Consider the following 21,533-nt stretch of genomic DNA (forward strand, 5'->3'; position numbering starts at 1 on the left):
TCATGCCACATTCCTGATGACACAAAACTAGGTGGGAATGTAAGTTGTAAGGAGGATGCAAGGAGGCTTCAAGGGGATTTGGACAGGCTAAGTGAATGGCAAGAACATGGCAGATGGGATATAATGTAAATAAGTGTGAAGTGATCCACGTTAGTAGAAAAAACAGAAAGGCAGAGTATTTCTTAAATGGTGAGAATTTGGTAAATGTTTGATGTCCAAAGGGACCTGGGTGTCCTTGTTCATGAGTCATTGAAAGCTAGTATACTGGTACAACAAGCAATTAGGAAGACAAATGGTATGTTGGCCTTCATTGCAAGGGATTTGTGTACGGGAGTAAAGGTGTCTTGCTGCAATTGTTTAGAGCCTTGGTCAGACTGCACCTGGAGTATTGTGTACAGTTTTGTTCTCCTTATCTAAGGAAGGAAAGACTTGCCATCGAGGGAGTGCAATGGAGGTGCACCAGACTAATCCTTGGATTGGCAGGATTGTCTTATGAGGAGAGATTGAGGAAACTGGGCCTGATTTCTCCAGAGTTTCAAAGAATGAAAGGTGCTCTCATTGAAACTTAGAAAATTCTTACCGGGGTGTGACAGGGTAGATGTGGATAGGATGATTCCACTGGCAGGTGAATCTAGAACCGGGGACGCAGTCTCAGAATAAGGTACAGGCCATTAAAGACTGAGATGAGAGGAATTTCTTTACTCAGAGGGTGGTGAATCTTTGGAATTCTGTACCCGAGAGGGCTGTGGAAGCTCAATCATTGAGCATGTTCAGAAATCAATAGATTTCTGGATCCGAATGACATCAAGGGATATGGAGATAGTGGGGAAAAATGCGTAGAGGTAAATGATCAGCCATGATCTGTTTGAATGGTGGAGCAGGCCTGAGCGGCCAAATGGCCTACTGCTTTTCTTTTCATTCAAGGCCAGCATTTATTGCCCATCCCTCATTGCCCTTGAGAAGGTGGTGGTGAGCTGCGGCATGAGGAAAAACTTTTTAAATACAGAATTGAGTACAAAAGCAGGGAAGTTATGCTGAACCTTTGTAAAGCTCTGGTTAGGCCACAACTACAGTACTGCGTCCAATTCTGGTCACCACACTTTAGGAAGATTTTGAGGGTCCTTGAGAGGGTGCAGAGGAGATTTGCTGGAATGGTTCAAGGGATGGAGGATTTTAGCTACAAGGTTAGGTTGGAAAAGCTGGATTATGATAGGCTTAGATAAGTTAGACAAGGAAATACTGTTCCCATTAACTAATGGTACAAGGGCTAGGGGACTCAGATTGAAGATTTTGGGCAAGAGATGCAGGGGGAATATGAGGAAGAACTTTTTTATGCTGCAGGTGGTAATGACCTGGAACTCGCTGCCCACGAGGGTGGTGGAAATGAAGATAATCAATGATTTCAAAAGGAAATTGGATGTCCACTTGAAGGAAATAAAATTGCAGGGCTACGGGGATAAAGCGGGGGGAGTCAGACTGACTGGACTGCTCTGCGGAGAGCTGGCATGGACTCGATGAGCGGAATGACCTCCTCTTATGCCATAAATGACTCTATGACTCTCTATGACAACAGCCTGTCTGTTCCCAGGCTCTGCTTAAATTTCTGCTGAAGTTTACTTTTTTACCATTTGATTTATTTTAAACATTTGGGGTCAATAAAATATTTGGTCAGTGAAGGTCCAGATCACAACTTCCCATCATGTCACCTCTCAGCTGCTTCTATCACAAGCAGAGTTAAAAATATTGTTCATTATAAGCATTGTCATATCACAACTAGTGAAAATTTTAATTTACTATCAGTCAGCCATAGTATTTGTTAGCTCTCGTTAATTTGCAACAAAACCCAATGAAGGGATATCCCAAGATTCTTAAAACATGCATCCACAAACCACACACATACTTTGGATAATTCTGCTAAAGGTGTCACTCACCTAGATTAACATTTTTCGTGTTGCTTACTCCTGATCCCACAGAGCAGAATGAAATGAGCAGATTACTGGTCGACTGGCAATGATTGTTGCTTGCTAAGATCATGAGCTTCTGTTTTGGGTTTCTTTGACATTGACATGTGCCTGATGAGAATAAGGAATTTGCAGCTTGAATGATTGTAGTTTTCTTTTTTTATATTTTTGGATAATTTAAAAATGAGCCATTCCAGAAAATATTGTAGCTTGTATTTTCATGTGCAGATTGTTGATTTGTTGTTGAGGTCGTAGATTGAATTCTAGTGCACCACTGGTACCACTTTGGATACAAGAGAACAGTGCAGGCATTTTGAGCAATTTGGTTAAGAATATTGGCATGCTTGTGTTGCATATCCGAGAAAATGCAGGTTTGTTAATAGAATGCAGTTCTTTAAGTGAAAACGTTTTTAAGTAATGGCCGCCTCATGGCTGCCCATGATATATAGTGGTGTGAGAATTGTCTAACAGATGAAAAGGGAGTGGAGTTAAAAAATCCTTACAACTCCACAAGCGTTCATAAGCATTTTATCACAAATTAGTTATACAGAATAGCACGTTTCAAAATCAAGGATTTCTTTTTTGCAAGACTCATGTAATTCTCTCTCGAAAAGGGTAGGTGCTGTCCATCTATTTCACCCCCACTGCAGCCCTCTACTTTGCCTAAATTTATTTACAAGTGCATGTTTAGAAGCTTATGCTAGCAAGTGCCAACATTTTCTGTTCCAGTTTTCTGCCAAACGTCATTATGTTGTCCCGTTATCTGTCTCAGGACAGTTTTCAAATTTTGAAATTAAGATTTTTCTCCTTCAGATTTAGAAGTTGTTGACCAGTTCTAAACTGTGTCATTAATGATCTAAAAACTGAAAGTGCTGGAATTACTCAGCAGGTTTCGCAGCATTTGTAGGGAGAGAAACAGAGTTAACGTCTCAGGTCTGTCACCTTTCATCAGAACTGCTAATGATGTTTGGAATAATGCTGATCAAAGAAAAAAGAACAGTACAACACAGGAACAGGCCATTCGGCCCTCCAAGCCTGCGCCGATCTTGATGCCTGCCTAAACTAAAACTTTCTGCACTTCCGGGAACCATAATCCCTCTATTCCCATCCTATTCATGTATTTTTCAAGATGCCTCTTAAACGTCGCTATCGTACCTGCTTCCACCACCTCCCCCGGCAGCAAGTTCCAGGCACTCACCACCCTCTCTGTAAAGAACTTGCCTCACACATCCCCTCTAAACTTTGCCCCTCTCACCTTAAACTTATGTCCCCGAGCAACTGACTCTTCAACCTGGGAAAAAGCTTCTGACTATCCACTCTGTCCATGCCGCTCATAACTTTGCAAACCTCTATCATGTCGCCCCTCCATCTCCGTCGTTCCAGTGAAAACAATCCGAGTTTATCCAACCACTCCTCATAGCTAATGCACTCCAGACCAGGCAACATCCTGGTAAACCTCTTCTGTACCCTCTCCAAAGCCTCCACGTCCTTCTGGTAGTGTGGCGACCAGAATTGCACGCAATATTCTAAGTGTGGCCTAACTAAAGTTCTGTACAGCTGCAGCATGACTTGCCAATTTTTATACTCTATGCCCCGACGGATGAAGGCAAGCATGCCGTATGCCTTCTTGACTACCTTATCCACCAGCGTTGCCACTTTCAGTGACCTGTGGACCTGTACGCCCAGATCTCTCTGCCTGTCAATACTCCTAAGAGTTCTGCCATTTACTGTATACTTCCCACCTGCATTAGGCCTTCCAAAATGCATTACCTCACATTTGTCCGGATTAAATTCCATCTGCCATTTCTCCGCCCAAGTCTCCAACCGATCTATATCCTGCTGTATCCTCTGACAAACCTCATCACTACCCGCAACTCTACCAACCTTTGTGTCGTCCGCAAACTTACTAATCAGACCAGCTACATTTTCCTCCAAATCATTTATATATACTACAAACAGCAAAGGTCCCAGCACTGATCCCTGCAGAACACCACTAGTCACATCCCTCCATTCAGAAAAGCACCCTTCCACTGCTCTCTGTCTTCTATAACTGAGCCAGTTCTGTATCCATCTTACCAGCTCACCTCTGATCCCGTGTGACTTCACCTTTTCTACCAGTCTGCCATGAGGGACCTTGTCAAAGGCTTTACTGAAGTCCATATAGTTAACATCCACTGCCCTTCCTTCATCAATTATCTTTGTCACTTCCTCAAAAAATTCAATCAAATTAGTGAGACATGACCTCCCCTTCACAAAACCATGCTGCCTCTCGCCAATGAGTTCGTTTGTTTCCAAATGGGAGTAAATCCTGTCCCGAAGAATCCTCTCTAATAATTTCCCTACCACTGACGTAAGGTTCACCGGCCTATAATTTCCTGGATTATCCTTGCTACCCTTCTTAAACAAAGGAACAACATTGGCTCTTCTCCAGTCCTCTGGGACTTCACCTGTAGCCAATGAGGATGCAAAGATTTCTGTCAAGGCCCCAGCAATTTCTTCCCTTGCCTCCCTCAGTATTCTGGGGGAGATCCCATCAGGCCCTGGGGACTGATCTATCTTAATGCTTTGCAAGACACCCAACACCTCCTCCTTTTTGATAATGAGATGACTGAGACTATCTGCACTCCCTTCCCTAGGCTCATCATCCACCATGTCCTTCTCTTTGGTAAATACTGATGCAAAGTACTCATTTAGTACCTCGCCCATTTCCTCTGGCTCCTCACGTAGATTCCCTTCTCTGTCCTTGAGTGGGCCAACCCTTTCCCTGGCTACCCTCTTGCTCTTTATATACGTATAAAAAGCCTTGAGATTTTCCTTAATCCTGTTTGCCAATGACTTTTCATGACCCCTTTTAGCCCTCCTGACTCCTTGCTTAAGTTCCTTTCTACTGTCTTTATATTCCTCAAGGGATTTGTCTGTTCCTAGCCTTCCAGCCCTTACAAATGCTTCCTTTTTCTTTTTGACTAGGCTCACAATACCCCGCTTTATCCAAGGTTCCCGAAACTTGCCAAACTTATCCTTCTTCCTCACAGGAACATGCTGGTCCTGGATTCTAATCAACTGACGTTTGAAAGATTCCCACATGTCAGATGTTGATTTACCCTCAAGCAGCCGCCCCCAATCTAAATTCTTCAGTTCCTGCCTAATATTGTTATAATTAGCCTTCCCCCAATTTAGCACCTTCACCCGAGGACTACTCTTATCCTTATTCACAAGTACCTTAAAACTTACGGTATTATGGTCACTGTTCCCGAAATGCTCCCCTAGTGAAACTTTGACCACCTGGCCGGGCTCATTCCCCAATACCAGGTCCAGTACAGCCCCATCCCTAATTGGACTATCTACATATTGTTTCAAGAAGCCCTCCTGGATGCTCCTTACAAATTCTACCCCATCCAAGCCCCTAGCACTAAGTGAGTCCCAGTCAATATAGGGGAAGTTGAAATCACCCACCACTACAACCCTGTTACCTTTACATCTTTCCAAAATCTGTCTACATATCTGCTCCTCTACCTCCCGCTGGCTGTTGGGAGGCCTGCAGTAAACACCCAACATCGTGACTGCACCATTCCTATTCCTGAGCTCCACCCATATTGCCTCGCTGCATGACCCCTCCGAGGTGTCCTCCTGCAGTACAGCTGTGATATTCTCCGCAACAATGAATGCAACACCCCCACCCCTTTTACATCCCCCTCTATCCCGCCTGAAGCTTCTAAATCCTGGAACATTTAGCTGCCAATCCTGTCCTTCCCTCAACCAAGTCTCTGTGCTGGCAACAACATCATAGTTCCAAATACTAATCCAAGCTCTAAGTTCATCTGCCTTATCTGTTGTACTTCTTGCTGTGAAACAAATGCACTTCAGACCACCAGTCCCGCTGTGCTCCGCAACATCTCCCTGCCTGCTCTTCCTCTCAGTCTTACTGGCCTTATTATCCCCCTCATTTATTTCACTTGCTGTCCTACTGCTCTGGTTCCCACCCACCTGCCACACTAGTTTAAACCCTCCCGATTGACGCTAGCAAATCTCACAGCCAGGATATTTGTGCCCCTCCAGTTTAGATGCAACCCGTCCTTCTTGTACAGGTCCCATCTGTCCCTGAAGAGATCCCAATGGTCCAGATATCTGAAACCCTCCCTTCTACACCAGCTGTTCAGCCACGTGTTTAGCTGCACTATCCTCCTGTTTCTAGCCTCACTGGCATGTGGCACAGGGAGTAATCCCGAGATTACAACCCTGGAGGTCCTGTCTTTTAACTTTCTACCTAACTCCCTAAACTCCCCCTGCAGGACCTCGTCACTCTTCCTGCCTATGTCATTGGTACCGATGTGTACCACAACCTCTGGCTGTTCACCCTCCCCCTTCAGAATGCCCCCTGTCCGTTCAGAGACATCCTTGACCCTGGCACCAGGGAGGCAACATACCATCCTGGAGTCTCTTTCACGTTCACAGAAGTGCCTATCTGTGCCCCTGACTATAGAGTCCCTTATAACTATTGCTCTTCTGCGCTTTGTCCCTCCCTGCTGAACAACAGTGCCAGCCGTGGTGCCACTGCTCTGGCTGCTGCTGTTTTCCCCTGATAGGTCATCCCCCCAACAGTATCCAGAATGGTATACTTGTTAGAGAGGGGGATAGCCACAGGGGATTCCTGCACTGACTGCCTGCCCCTTCTAGCGGTCACCCATCTATCTGCCTGCACCTTGGGTATAACCACTTCTCTAAAACTCCTCTCGATGACACTTTCTGACACCTGCATGCTCCTAAGTGCATCCAGTTGCGCTCCAACCGATCCATGCGGTCTGTGAGGGGCTGCAACTGGGTACACTTCCTGCAGACGTAGTCGTCGTGACTTGGTTTTTATCATATGGGGGAAATTCAGCTCTTTTGTTTGGAATTGTGGTGCATTGAGATTACAAGTTCAATGTCGGGCTGACATAGTTGCAGGTCAGCAGCACCACTAAACCTGTGGAGTATTATTGGCTATCCATCACAGGTGAAGTTGATTGTCTTTCACGAGTCCAAAGATGGCTAATGAGACTGATTCAGGATCTCAGACTTTATGGCATGTAGGGCATTTGTTGTCATGTCGGATGTCTGGTCGTGTATTATTAGTTCAGGTCATGGCTTGTTCTTATTGCCACTCTCACGTTTCCTCTTAATTTTGTTGTCGTTGGGTCTCAAAATGCTGGGATCCTTCTCATAGTCTGTGCCTCCATCTGGTTTGGTCCAGGCCGATGGTCTCCCAGGACTTGATGTCAATATTACATTTCTTCTTAAAAGCAAAATATTGCAGATGCTGGAAATCTGAAATAAAAACAGAAAATGCTGGAATTACTCAGCAGGTCTGGCAGCATCTGTGGAGAGAGAAGCAGAGTTAACGTTTTAGGTCTTTCATCAGAACTGGCAAAGGTTAGAAATGTAATTGGTTTTAAAGAAATGCAGCGGGGGTGGGGGGAAGAGAACAAAAGGGAAGGTATGTGATAGGGCAGAGGGCAGGAGAGATTAAATGACAAAGATGTCATGGGACAAAGGCAAAAGGAATGCTAATGGTGTGGTGAGAGACAAAGCATTAGTCCAGAGGGAGTGTTAATGACAGAATAATGAGCAGCTCTGTGCAAAAGCATAAACATGAAAAACGAAGTTTAAGGCAAGCACATGGTTAAAAAATAATAAAGTAAAAATATTTTATTATTAATAGAAGTTATTGTAGGGAGTCATACTCTGAAATTGTTGAACTCAATGTGAGTCCTGAAGGCTGCAGAGTGTCTGATTGGAAAATGAGGTGCTGTTCCTATGCTTGCGTTGATGTTCACTGGAACACTGCAGCAGGCCAAGGACAGAAATTTGGCATGGGAGCAGGGTGGTGAATTGAAATGGCAAGCAACTGGAAGCTTGGGGTCCTGCTTGCAGACTGAGCAGAGGTGTTCTGTAAAGTGGTAACCTCGTCTGCATTTGGTCTCCCCAATGTCGAGGATACCATATTGTGAGCAGCGAATACAGTATACTAAATTGAAAGAAGTACTCGTGCTTTTGGACAGAGCATCGTGTACCCCCGGTTCTCTGAAAGAGCAACTCCATCAGTTCCATTCCCTACACTCGTGCTATCTCCCTCAGTATTCTATGTACCTTGGTATTCCTCTCCAATACTTGCTCCTGGTTTCCACACTCCAGACAAGTTAACAGTTTTGCTTCCCTCCAATCTGAGCTCCCTCTCAGGTTCCCAACCCCCTGACAGTTTAGTTTAAACCCTCCCCAACAGCACTAGCAAATCTCCCTGTATGGATGTTAGTTCCGGTCCTGTTAAGGTGTAGCCTGTCCATCTTGTACAGGTCTCACCTGCCCCAGAACCGGTCCCAATGTCTCAGAAATCTGATGCCCTCCCTTCTACACCAGTTCTCCAGCCACGTGTTCAATTGCTGTATTCTCCTATTCCTATGCTCACTTGCACGTGGGAGTAATCCTCAGATTACTGCTTTTGAGGTCCTGCTTTTTAATCTCCTTCCTAACTCCCTGAAATCTGCCTTCAGGACCTCATCCCCTTTCTTACCTATTTCATTGGTACCAGTGTGGACCACGACCTCTGGCTGTTCACCCTCCCCCAGAACAATGTCCTGCAGCCTCTCCATGACATCCTTGACCCTGGCAGCAGGGAGGCAACACACCATCCTGGGTCACGTTTACTGCCGCAGAAATGCCTGTCTATTCCCCGAACTAATGAATCCCCGATCACTATTGCTCTTCCACTCCTCTTCCTCCCCTCCTGTGCAGCTGAGCCATCTGTGCTGCCATAAACTTGGCATTGACTGCACTCCTCTGAGGAACCATCACCCTCATCAGTATCCAAAATGGAAAACCGACTAGCGAGTGAGGTCATATCAGGGGACTCCTGCACTACCTGCCTGGTACTCTTAGACTGCCTGGCGGTCACCCATTCCCTATCTGCCTGCATGCTCCTAACCTGCGGTGTGACCATCTCCCTAAACGTGCTAGCCACGTAGTCCTCCGTCTCACGGATGCACAACAGTGACTCCAGCCACTGCTCGAGTTCCGAAACCCGAAGCTCAAGCTTCTGCAGCCGTTACACTTCCTGTAGATATGTTTGTCTAGAACATGTGGTGCGTCCATGACTTCCATTATGCCACAGGCTGTACATTCCACTCGGCAGAGCTCCCCTGCCATACCTTAACTTTACAGACTATTTATTGTAAGTAGAATAACTTACAAGGTACTCACTAAACTGCTCCTTCCAGTGCACCGAAGCAGGAACCAATTACTGGAGGGTTATAAAAGTAGAAAAATGGAGCACCTCCTCCCACCCCCACCCCCCACCTCCCTTCACCGAACCCGTCACTCACCAAACTCGAATCTCGACACTCAGCTTGCAATCTGCACTTTGTTTGCAGGCTGCACCCAGACCCTGTATTTATACCCATTGAAGCTGAAACTGCAGCAGCCAGATTTGACTGGTCAGCTACTTAACTAGTCTGCTACTCTGCAGTAGAGCCTGTTAATTCCTGCCTAAGACTGTTAGAAACTTACTTTACTTTCTTTACTCTACTTTACTTTCTTAACCCTGCTTTACTTTCTTAACCTTACTTTATCCAGAGGGTAAATCCCCGTTAAATGCGAACTGCAGACCAGACTTTTATAAAGATAAAGTTTGCAGATGATACGAAACTTGGAAGCATTGTGAACTGTGAGGAGGATAGTGTAGAACTTCAAAAGGACAGAAACAAGTTAGTGGATTGAGCAGACATGTGGGCAGATGAAGTTCAATGCAGAGAAATGTGCAGTGATTCATTTTGGTAGAAAGAACATGGAGAGTAAATATAGAATAAAGGGTACAATTCTAAAGGGGGTGCAGGAGCACCCCTGTTTAGTTTAGTTTAGAGATACAGCACTGAAACAGGCCCTTCGGCCCACCGAGTCTGTGCCGACCATCAACCACCCATTTATACTAATCCTATACTAATTCCATATTACTACCACATCCCCACCTGTCCCTATATTTCCCTACCACCTACCTATACTAGGGGCAATTTATAATGGCCAATTAACCTATCAACCTGCAAGTCTTTGGCATGTGGGAGGAAACCGGAGCACCCGGAGGAAACCCACGCAGACACAGGGAGAACTTGCAAACTCCACACAGGCAGTACCCAGAATTGAACCCGGGTCGCTGGAGCTGTGAGGCTGCGGTGCTAACCACTGCGCCACTGTGCCGCCTGTATATGTGCATTAGTCATTGAAGGTGGCAGGACCGGTTGAGAGCACGGTTAATAAAGAAGACAGTATCCTGGGCTTTATTAATAGGGGCATAGAGTACAAGAGCAAGGAGGTTATATTGAGTAAAAGCAAAATACTGCAGATGCTGGAAATCTGAAATAAAAACAATAAGTGCTGGAAATACTCAGCAGGTCTGACAGCATTTATGGAGAGAGAAGCAAAGTTAGCATTTCAGGTCAGTGACCTTTCATCAGAACAGAAGTTACGTTGAACCTTTATAAGACACTAGTTCGGCCTCAGCTGGAGTATTGCATCCAGTTCTGGGCACTGCACTTTAGGAAAGACGTGAGAGCATTGGAGAGAGTACAGAAAAGCTTCAGGAGAATGGTTCCAGGGATGAGGAATTTAAGTTATGAAGATAGATTAGAGAAGTAGGACTGTTTTCCTTGGAGAAGAGAAGGCTGAGAGGTGATTCGATAGAGGTATTCAAAATCATGATGTGTCTGGACAGAGGAGATCGAGAGAAACTGTTCCCACTCGTGAAAGGATCGAGAACGAGGGCACAGATTTAAAGTATTGGTAAGAGAAGCAAAAGTGACATGAGGAAAGACTTTCTCATGTAGCGCATGGTTAAGGTCTGGAATGTGCTGTCTGAAAAAGTGGTGGAGGCAGGTTCCATTGAAGCATTCAAAAGGGAATTGGACAATTATATGGAAAGGAAGGATGTGCAAGGTTATGGGGAGAAGGCAAGGGAATGGAACTGAGGGAATTGTTCTTTCAGAGAGCTGGTGTGGACAGGATGGGCCGAATGGTCTCATTCTGCACTGTAACGAGTCTGTCATTCTGCTTATTGATAAAGATGGAACTTGTTTTTAATTGCTCTTAAAATATATTGCTCGGTAAAGTCAAAGTCCAGTGTCCACAAAAGACAGTTACCCTCATGTACTTATTTATTTTTATATACCGCCTGTCATGACCTTAGGACTCCCAAAACACTTTACAACCAATGAAGCACTTTTGAAGTGTCGTCATTGTTGTAGGAAACACTGGAACCAATTTGCACACAGCAAGGCCCACAAACAAAAATGTGATAATGACCTTATAGTCTAGTTATTTTACGAGGAAACTAAGAAATTATTTCTTATTAAAACTGATCTGTTGTTCAGGATCTGTGATATAGAGCACTGTGATTCGCTACTTTTTTTTATGCATGTGATATATACATTTCTGCCCTGAAATAATTCCTTTCAATAATAGGCTATGTTGAGGCTATGTTGGACTTGGTGCTTGGCAACGAACTAGGCCAGGTGGCAGATCTCTCGGTGGGAGAACGTTTCGGTGATAGTGATCACAACTCCCTGACCTTTACTATTGTCATGGAGAGGGACAGGAGCAGACGGGATGGGAAAATATTTAATTGGGGGAGGGGTAATTACAATGCTATTAGGCAGGAACTGGGGAGCATAAATTGGGAACAGATGTTCTCAGGGAAATGCACGACAGAAATGTGGAGGTTGTTTAGGGAGCACTTGCTGCGACTGCTGGATAGGTTTGTCCCGATGAGGCAAGGAAGGGATGGTAGGGTGAAGGAACCTTGGATGACAAGAGATGTGGAACAGCTAGTGAAGAGGAAGAAGGAAGCTTACTTAAGGTTGAGGAAGCAAGGATCAGACAGGGCTCTAGAGGGTTACAAGGTAGCCAGGAAGGAACTGAAGAATGGACTTAGGAGAGCTAGAAGGGGACATGAAAAAGTCTTGGCGGGTAGGATTAAGGAAAATCCCAAGGCGTTCTACACTTATGTGAGGAACAAGAGGATGACCAGAGTGAGGGTAGGGCCGATCAAGGATAGTGGAGGGAACTTGTGCCTGGAGTCGGAGGAGGTAGGGGAGGTCCTAAATGAATACTTTGCTTCAGTATTCACTAGTGAGAGGGACCTGGTCGTTTGTGAGGACAGCGTGAAACAGGCTGATATGCTCGAACAGGTTGATGTTAAGAGGGAGGATGTGCTGGAAATTTTGAATGATATGAGGACAGATAAGTCCCCGGGGCCAGACGGGATATACCCAAGGTTATTACGGGAAGAGAGGGAAGAGATTGCCGCGACTTTGGCGATGATCTTTGTGTCCTCACTGTCCACTGGAGTAGTACCAGATGATTGGAGGGTGGCAAATGTTATTCCCTTGTTCAAGAAAGGGAATAGGGATAACCCTGGGAATTATAGACCAGTCAGTCTTACGTCGGTAGTGGACAAATTATTGGAGAGAATTCTGAGAGACAGGATTTATGATTATTTGGAAAAGCATAGTTTGATTAGAGACAGTCAGCATGGCTTTGTGAGGGGCAGGTCATGCCTCACAAGCCTTATTGAATTCTTTGAAGATGTGACAAAACACATTGATGAAGGAAGAGCAGTGGATGTGGTATATATGGATTTTAGCAAGGCGTTTGATAAGGTTCCCCATGGTAGGCTCATTCAGAAAGTAAGGAGGCATGGGATACAGGGAAAGTTGGCTGTCTGGATACAAAATTGGCTGGTCCATAGAAGACAGAGAGTGGTAGTAGATGGAAAGTATTCAGCATGGAGCTCGGTAACCAGTGGTGTTCCGCATGGATCTGTTCTGGGACCTCTGCTCTTTGTGATTTTTATAAATGACTTGGATGAGGAAGTGGAAGGCTGGGTTAGCAAGTTTGCCGATGACACGAAGATTGCTGGAGTTGTGGATAGTGTGGAAGGCTGTTGTAGGTTGCAACGGGACATTGACAGGATGCAGAGCTGGGCTGAGAAGTGGCAGATGGAGTTCAACCTGGAAAAGGGTGAAGTGATTCATTTTGGAAGGTTGAATTTGAATGCAGATTACAGGCTAAAAGACAGGATTCTTGGTAATGTGGAGGAACAGAGGGATCTTGGGATCCATGTCCATAGATCGCTCAAAGTTGCCACCCAAGTTGATAGTGTTGTTAAGAAGGCGTATGGTGTGTTGGCTTTCATTAACGGGGATTGAGTTTAAGAGCTGCGAGGTTATGCTGCAGCTCTATAAAGCCCTGGTTAGACCACACTTGGAATATTGTGTTCAGTTCTGGTCGCCTCATTATAGGAAGGATGTGGAAGCTTTAGAGAGGGTGCAGAGGAGATTTACCAGGATGCTGCCTGGACTGGAGGGCATGTCTTACGAAGAAAGATTGAGGGAGCTAGGGCTTTTCTCATTTGAGCGAAGAAGGATGAGAGGTGACTTGATAGAGGGGTACAAGATGATGAGAGGCATAGATAGAGTGGATAGTCAGAGACCTTTTCCCAGGGCGGAAAGGGCTGTCACCAGGGGGCATAATTTTAAGGTGATTGGAGGAAGGTTTCGGGGAGATGTCAGAGGTAGGTTCTTTACACAGAGAGTGGTGGGTGCGTGGAATGCGCTGCCAGCGGTGGTAGTAGAAGCAGATACATTAGGGGCATTTAAGCGACTCTTGGATAGGTACATGGATGATAGTAGAATGAAGGGTAGGTAGGTAGTTTGATCTTAGAATAGGTTAAAAGTTCGGCACAACATCGTGGGCCGAAGGGCCTGTACTGTGCTGTACTGTTCTATGTTCTATGTTCTAATAGAATAATGTCTTGCTGATGTGAGGTGCATTTCAATTTAAAGGTGTTATGTATCATGTTCTGCTTATTATAAGTGTCACTGTGCGAATGTGGTTAATGTCTAAACTCATCATTCAGCTCTGTCATGAAGGCTAGTGCCCTTCACAGACCACTGAGTCCTGCTGATCCCATCTCACTAGTAACCATACACAGGAATTACATGTTTTGAAAAAGCACATTTTTATGCATATGCTGGCATGTCTAAAATAGACATTGATGGAATAAAATTCATTTTCGCTGCTGGAATTCAAAATAGATTTTCTTCTAATTCATTAAAGAGGCAATATATTACATAAAATCACTGCAGTGACTCCTGTTCTCATTTGGAGCATTATACCTCAAGCAAGGAATCAAAAACAATTGGTGTACTTCTGTAGTGAATGGCTCCAGCCAACACTTTATTATTACTACTTATATTTACCAGTAATAGCACTGCATAACAGCCTACTGATTTAAATTGCAACATGATTTTCTCTCAGTATTATTGCCAGTTGTATTTGTAACAGAGTACCATAGAAACAAAATTGTACTGAAACCATTACTGTATGATATACTTCATGTGTGACACTCTTATTACATAATTTCAAGTTGGTTCCACAACTACCACCATCAGTAAAAGACCTGTAACAGTTTGCACTTCACCACAGCTCAAAATGTTTCCTCCAAAAACCTAGTCAAGTTTCAAAGAACAAAATCTGTAATGTTTTCACAGTTGCAGTAGCTTTAGTGTGAAAATGTGATCGTTTCACCATTACACTTTACTAACTCAACATAACACTGAGGTGGTATGAAATCCACTCTGAAATTTTCAAAAACATCTGTTGAGTAACTTGCAGTTCGCATTGCTCTCAGACTTATTTATTTCAATTTGCCAAATATTGACAGAGATTCATTGGGTCACCAGTAGGAGAATAGAACTACATCACAGTCGTTTGTGACCAGAAGCCTCCTCCAGTCAATGAATCAAGGCAGAACTTTAACTGCTAAGGGAGGATGGGTTTGTGTGAGGGCGAAGAGTTAAAATCCCGAAAAGTGGCATTAGGTTGGAAACCCAACATGATCCCACCCACTACCAGGTTTCACTGGGGTGGGATCGGAAGCGAGTGAGGAACTCTTGTGGATCTGTTGAACACGGAATTTAAATAATCAAGTTGGCAATTAATTCTTAGATCATAAGAAATAGGAGCTAGAGCAGGCCATTTGGCCCTTTGCGCCTTCTCCACCATTTAATAAGATCATGGCTGATCTTCTACCTCAACTGCACCTTCCCACACTATCCCTATATCCTTTAATTCCCAAAAATCTTTCAACCTCTGTCTCTGCCAAGATTCTGATACCGAGATTATAAGCGCACTTTCTTGATAAAGGACCCCCTCTTAACTTTTGCAACACAGTAGGAACACATCCCACTCCACAGGGCAGAGTAGATGGGCACAGAGATCCAGCTCGAAGAAGGCGAAATTCCCAGGGTCTGCAGGCAGCGAATTAGCTCTCTCGACATGTGTGAGCACCAGTCCCTCAGGAGGCTCCCTCTACCTCGGGTTCTCTGACTTTCCGTAGCATTCTGCGCTCTTTTCTACAAGGAGAGAGAGCAGAGAGATGTGAGTGTGAGAAATCGATTGTGTGGAGACGAGAGGACAACATTTGGGGAGGGTGACTGTGAGGCGTGGGTGTGAAATGGAACAATGTTGGGGGTAAATGAGTGTTGGCTGTTCAGATGGGGATGTGATGAGGTGCCTGGAGAGAGTGCAGCTGCAAGAGGTGTTGGTCTAAGGAGTGATGTGCAGGACAATGCTGGGAAGTCAGTTTGACACCTGAAAGTGTTATGCGACTCACCTGTCATGCCCTCCTGAGGTCCTTGAATCTCTTGGAGCTCCCAGGTTTGAGGAACCACACCCCTGCTGCTCACTTTCTTGGGCACTTCCATCCATGCTTGGTTTCAGAGGCTGTCCTCTTCCTCCCAGCTTTAGCAAACATCACTTCACTTCAGTCCCTCAGTTCCTGCAGCAGGATCTCCAGGTAAGAGTCCAAGACCCATAGGCAGCCTTCCCAAGTCTCCTTTCCATTCCTGTTGTTGCTGAAGCCTCAGTTTATCCATTCTGACCTCTGCTTGAACCACGAATCCTTCCTTTCACAGATTTAACGCGTGATCCTGCCCACCCTCTCTGATTGGTCGGGAAACCTGGAATGGGGATGCTAATGCTGTGGCTCAGTTAAAGAGTCACAGTAAAGCCCACTGGAAATTCCAGCGGGTTCCCGACCCACCACAGTTTCCGCATTTCGGTTGAGATGATCATTTCAAAATTCCACAAGGCCAAATTTGGGTTACACATATAAATAGAATAGAAAAGATCTGGAATCATATGTCAAATAGTCATGTCTAGTCATCACCAATGCATTGGCCTCTATTTTAATCAGTGCACACAGGGCCCAGGGTAAGTGACAAGCTCGCATGCCAAGGCTTGGAGCGATTTTACTTCGCTGGTATCGTTTTCATATTTGATCTGCAACTCCTGTCCGAAACCAACAGGAATTACTGCCTGATCAGCAGGCAAAAGTAGAATTTTGGTTAGCAGGAGGCTGTCAATGGTAATCAGCAGGAAGGTAAGTGGTGAAGCAGGCTCAAAAGATGACCACAATCGGGGAAGGAACAGGAATTCTGGGGTAGGAGAGACCCCAGGTTTTCTTTTGGGGGACTGGTTGAGCATCCCTGACCCAAAGGGAAATCATAGAAAGTTTGCAAACTTAGCTTGCTGGGTCCCCATGCAGCTGCTGGTTGGTTTGGCTTGGCGAGCAGCCATCATTGCACACCTGCTCAGGCATTAAGTTAAAATAGCTGAATGGACCCCAGTTGCATGATCAAAAATGGATCTGCAAATTTCAAGGGGTCCTCATCGCCTTTGGGCCAGTTGTTAAAAGTTGAGGCCATTGAATTTCAAATTTCAGGTTATTGAAGAACGTCGCTCATTTAGTAGCATCAATATGTTGGTGGAACAATAGCTGCATTTCTTCATGGACCCCACCCCACCACCTACTCAATTATGAATTATGTGTAGCACATAGAATCTTAAAGACAGAAAAGAAATTGAAGTTCTGTGCCTAAGCTTACTCGATTAATGATTCAGTCTTAAATAATGCTTGATTATCTTGTCTGCTAAAAAGCATTCTTAAAGTAGATTCATAATTTAAATTATTAACAGTAAATAATTACAACTCATAAAAACAATGTATTTCTTATGTTTCCCTCCTTGATGACCTGGCTGAGACTGCATTGCAGGATAGCACTAGCTGATTGTTCTGGGTGTCGTGATCAATGATGGTAGCCTATGTAGGTTCTTGTTAAAATCCATTGTTCTAAAATTCAAAATCCTGGCTTTACACTTCACATTTTATTGTCAACATAACTTTACTTCTCTATCTTCAGTCTACTGGATAATGTCATGGTGAGCACAACATTTAAAGCATGGCTAGGAACCAAAAAAATGTCATTATTAATGACACAGTACACAGACAACACATTATAGTGAAGAAAAAAGTCAACCTTTTTATAATTTTTCACTTATAGTTCAAAAGCTATAGCCTGGAAATTACCGTCTGCAGAATTGTCATACAAACATTTAATACGTGCATATCAAATTTCTTTGTTCATTGTCTTAACAGAAGCATTAACCTATTTAAAATAGCACAGCCTTTAAAATGTAATATAAGCGCATTGAACATTCATATTTAGATTAGATTAGAGATACAGCACTGAAACAGGCCCTTCAGCCCACCGAGTCTGTGCCGAACATCAACCACCCATTTATAGTAATCCTACACTAATCCCATATTCCTACCAAACATCCCCACCTGTCCCTACCACCTACCTATACTAGTGACAATTTATAATGGCCAATTTACCTATCAACCTGCAAGTCTTTTGGCTTGTGGGAGGAAACCGGAGCACCCGGAGAAAACCCACGCAGACACAGGGAGAACTTGCAAACTCCACACAGGCAGTACCCGGAATCGAACCTGGGTCCCTGGAGCTGTGAGGCTGCGGTGCTGACCACTGCGCCACTATGCTGCCATCACTATTGTGACATCACTCAAAGTAATTTTCAGGCTTACAAATTTTGCACTTAATCCTTTAATAAATAGAAATAATGGCCAGAATCTTTCGGACTTATTAAATTCATGAGCATTGGGACCATTTCTTGGTTTCGACCCTGCCCATGTCAACCACCCACCTATGCAATCTTATGGAAGGCAGCCAATTAACAGTCCGTCTTCATGTTGCTGTCCAACTGGGGCAGCGGGCAGCACAGAGATGTGGGAGGGCCAATCAGAGGGGCCGAAGGGAGAGCTGGCCAGCAGCCCCACTGGGAAAGGTGACGGGAAGGTGACAAAGGCAGATAGAGAGCGAGAGGGCGTCACAAGATGGAGGCGCTTACCAAAAGGTCCAAACAGCATCCTAGAAATAGTGGCCAGAACCATCTCAAGGATCAGTGTGCAGAGATATGCTGCATACAACCTTTCTGCTTCGTTATTGGTGAATCTTCAAGATTATATGATGGCGCTCTGACCACCCACTGTGAATCCACCTCCGATGCATTGCCAGGCTCCGAATACGCAAATGGAATTCAACCCAGAGAAGTGTGAGGTAATACATTTGGGGAGGTCAAACAAGGCAAAGGAATACGAGATGAATGGGAAAATACTGAGGTGTAGAGGAAGTGAGGGACCTTGGAGTGAATGTTTGCAGATCCCTGAAGGTAGCAGGACAGGTCAATAGGTGATTAAGAAAGCATATGGAATCCTTTCCTTTATTAGCTGAAGTCACTTCATTACAGAAAGGATGTATTTCCACTAGAGAGGGTACAGAGGAGATTTATGAGGATGTTGCTGGGACTGGAAAAATGCAGCTATGAGGAAAGATTGGATAGGCTGGGGTTAATCTCCTTGGAACAGAGAAGGCTGAGGGGAGATCTGATTGAAATGTACAAAATTGTGAGGGGCCTGGATAGAGTGGATGTGAAAGGCCTATTTACCTTAGCAGAGAGGTCAGTGATGAGGGGGCATAGATTTAAAAGTGATTGGTAGAAAGATTTGAGGGGAGATGAGGAAACTCTTTTTCACCTAGAGGGTGGTGGGGGTCTGGAACTCACTGCCTGAAAGGGTAGTTGAGGCAGAAACCCTCAACTTATTCAAAAGGACTCTGGATATGCACCTTAAGTGCCATAATCTGCAGGGCTACGGACCAAATGCTAGAATTAGATTAGACTGGGTGGATCGTCTTTAGGTCGGCACAGACACGATGGGCCAAGTGGTCTCTTTCTGTGCCTTAAACTTTCTATGATTCTATGACAGTAGGGCGACCTGTGCAATGATAGCAAACTTGCCTTCTTAATCGGAAAATCTCCGGTAATTGAGATGTTAGGAACCTTAATTGAGTAACTGCTGCGTAATGGCTGGTGGCCAATGTCAGTGGGAGCCTGCCTCTGGGAAAAGCGCATGGAGGCGGAAACATGTCAGGAGTCGACTCAACATGCTTCATTTCAAATTGCCATGCCTCCCTGTCTCCAAAGCTGCCTCCATGGAGCTAGGAAAATTTAAGTCGGTATTTTTATGGAATGCACCGTTCCGCAACCTAGAAGGAATGTTGCTGACTGTTGTGTATTCATGAGAGGGTGAACTAGATATGTTTCTATGGCCCAAAGACTGTATTGGCATTGCAAGAACCAAGGACTTCTCCTACAAATGAATAACTATGATTTATGAGGACAACATGACATTTTGCCAATTCTGATAGTTTATAAATATTAGTAAAAAGGTTTGTGGATGATTTGGGGAATTATAAATGAGTTAAAGAAATATGAATATGATTAAGTGACTTATGCATGTTACTCAATCTTACTGTAGGTACAAGTCTTTCTGGAATGAGTCAGTAATCATAGATCTAAGGTATCCAAAGTATCTGCATCCATGTAACAACAAAATTCTACTACCACCAGATGATCCCAAATTGGCGGGGTTGGTCAATACTGAGGAGGACTGCAACAATTACAGGAGGAAATTGCAGGGCTGACAAGTCCCCGGGTCCTGATGGACTTCATCCTAGCGTCTTAAAAGAAGTGGCTAGTGAGATAGTTGATGCATTGGTTTTATTTTGCCAAAATTTCCTAAATTCGGGGAAGATTCCATTAGATTGTAAAACAACAAATGTAACTCCTTTATTCAAAAAGGGAGAGACAGAAAGCAGCAAACTACAGACCAGTTAGCTTAACATCTGTCAAAGGGAAAATGTTAGAAGCTATTATTAAAGAGGTTATAGCAGGGCACTTAGAAAAATTCAAGGTAATCAGGCCGAGCCAACATCGTTTTGTGAAAGGGAAATCATGTTTAACCAAAATCTTGAAGTTCTTTGAAGAAGTAACATGTGCTGTGGATAAAGAGGAACCGGTGGATGTATTGTACTTAGATTTCTAGAAGGCATTTGATAAGGTGCCACTTCAAAGGTTATTGCGGAAAATAAAAGATCATTGTGTAGGGGGTAACTTATTGGCATGGATAGAAGATTGGCTAGCTAACAGGAAACAGAGAGTAGGCGTAAATGGGTCATTTTCTGGTTGGCAAGATGCAACGAGTGGTGTGCCACAGGGATCAGTGCTGTGGCCTCAACTTTTTACAATTTATATAAATGACTTGGATGAAGGGATCAAAGATATGGTTGCTAAATTTGCTGATGACACAAAGGTAGGTAGGAAAGTAAGTTGTGAAGAGGACTTAAGGGAGGCAACAAAGGGATATATAGATAGGTTAAGTGAGTGGGCAAAGATCTGGCAAATGGAGTATAATGTGGGAAAATGTGAAATGGTCCACTTTGGCAGGAAGAATTTAAAAAGGAGCATATTATCCAAATGGTGAAAGATCGCAGAGCTCTGAGATGCAGAGGGATCTGGATGTCCTCGTGCATGAATCGCAAAAGGTTAGTATGCATGTACAGCAAGTAATTGGGAAAGCTAATAGAATGTTATCATTTATTGCAAGGGGAATTGAATGCAAAAGTAGGGAGGTTATGTTTCAGTTATACAGGGCATTGGCGAGACCACATCTGGAATACTGTGTACAGTACTGGTCTCCTTATTTAAGGAAGGATGTAAATGCGTTGAAAGCAGTTCAAAGAAGTTTTACTATACTAATACCCAGAATGAGCGAGTTGTCTTATGAGGAGAGGTTGGACAGGCTAGGCTTGTATCTGATGGAGTTTAGAAGAGCAGGACGTGACTTGATTGAAACATATAAGATCCTGAGGGGAATTGACAGGGTGGATGTGGAAAGGATGTTTCCTCATGTGGGAGAATCTAGAACTAGAGGCCACTGTTTAAGACAGAGATGCAGAGAAATTTTTTCTCTCTGAGGGTTGTGAGTCTTTGGAACTCTCTTTCTCAAAAGGCGGTGGAAGCAGAGTCTTTGAATATTTTTAAGGCAAAGGTAGATAGATTCTTGATAAGCAAGGGGGTGAAAGGTTATCGTGGGTAGACGGGAATGTGGAGTTGAGATTACAATCAGATCAGCCAGGATCTTGTTGAATGGTGGAGCAGGCTCGAGGAGCCGAGTGGCATGTGGCCTGCCAACTTGAAAATGCCTTGTTGCCGCCCACTCGTTGCTTCCTGTCTGTTAACCAATCATCTATCCATGCTAATATATTACCCTCAACTCCATGAGCCCTT

The sequence above is a fragment of the Heterodontus francisci genome, chromosome 10 (assembly GCF_036365525.1).
Source record: "Heterodontus francisci isolate sHetFra1 chromosome 10, sHetFra1.hap1, whole genome shotgun sequence".
Taxonomy (NCBI): domain Eukaryota; kingdom Metazoa; phylum Chordata; class Chondrichthyes; order Heterodontiformes; family Heterodontidae; genus Heterodontus; species Heterodontus francisci.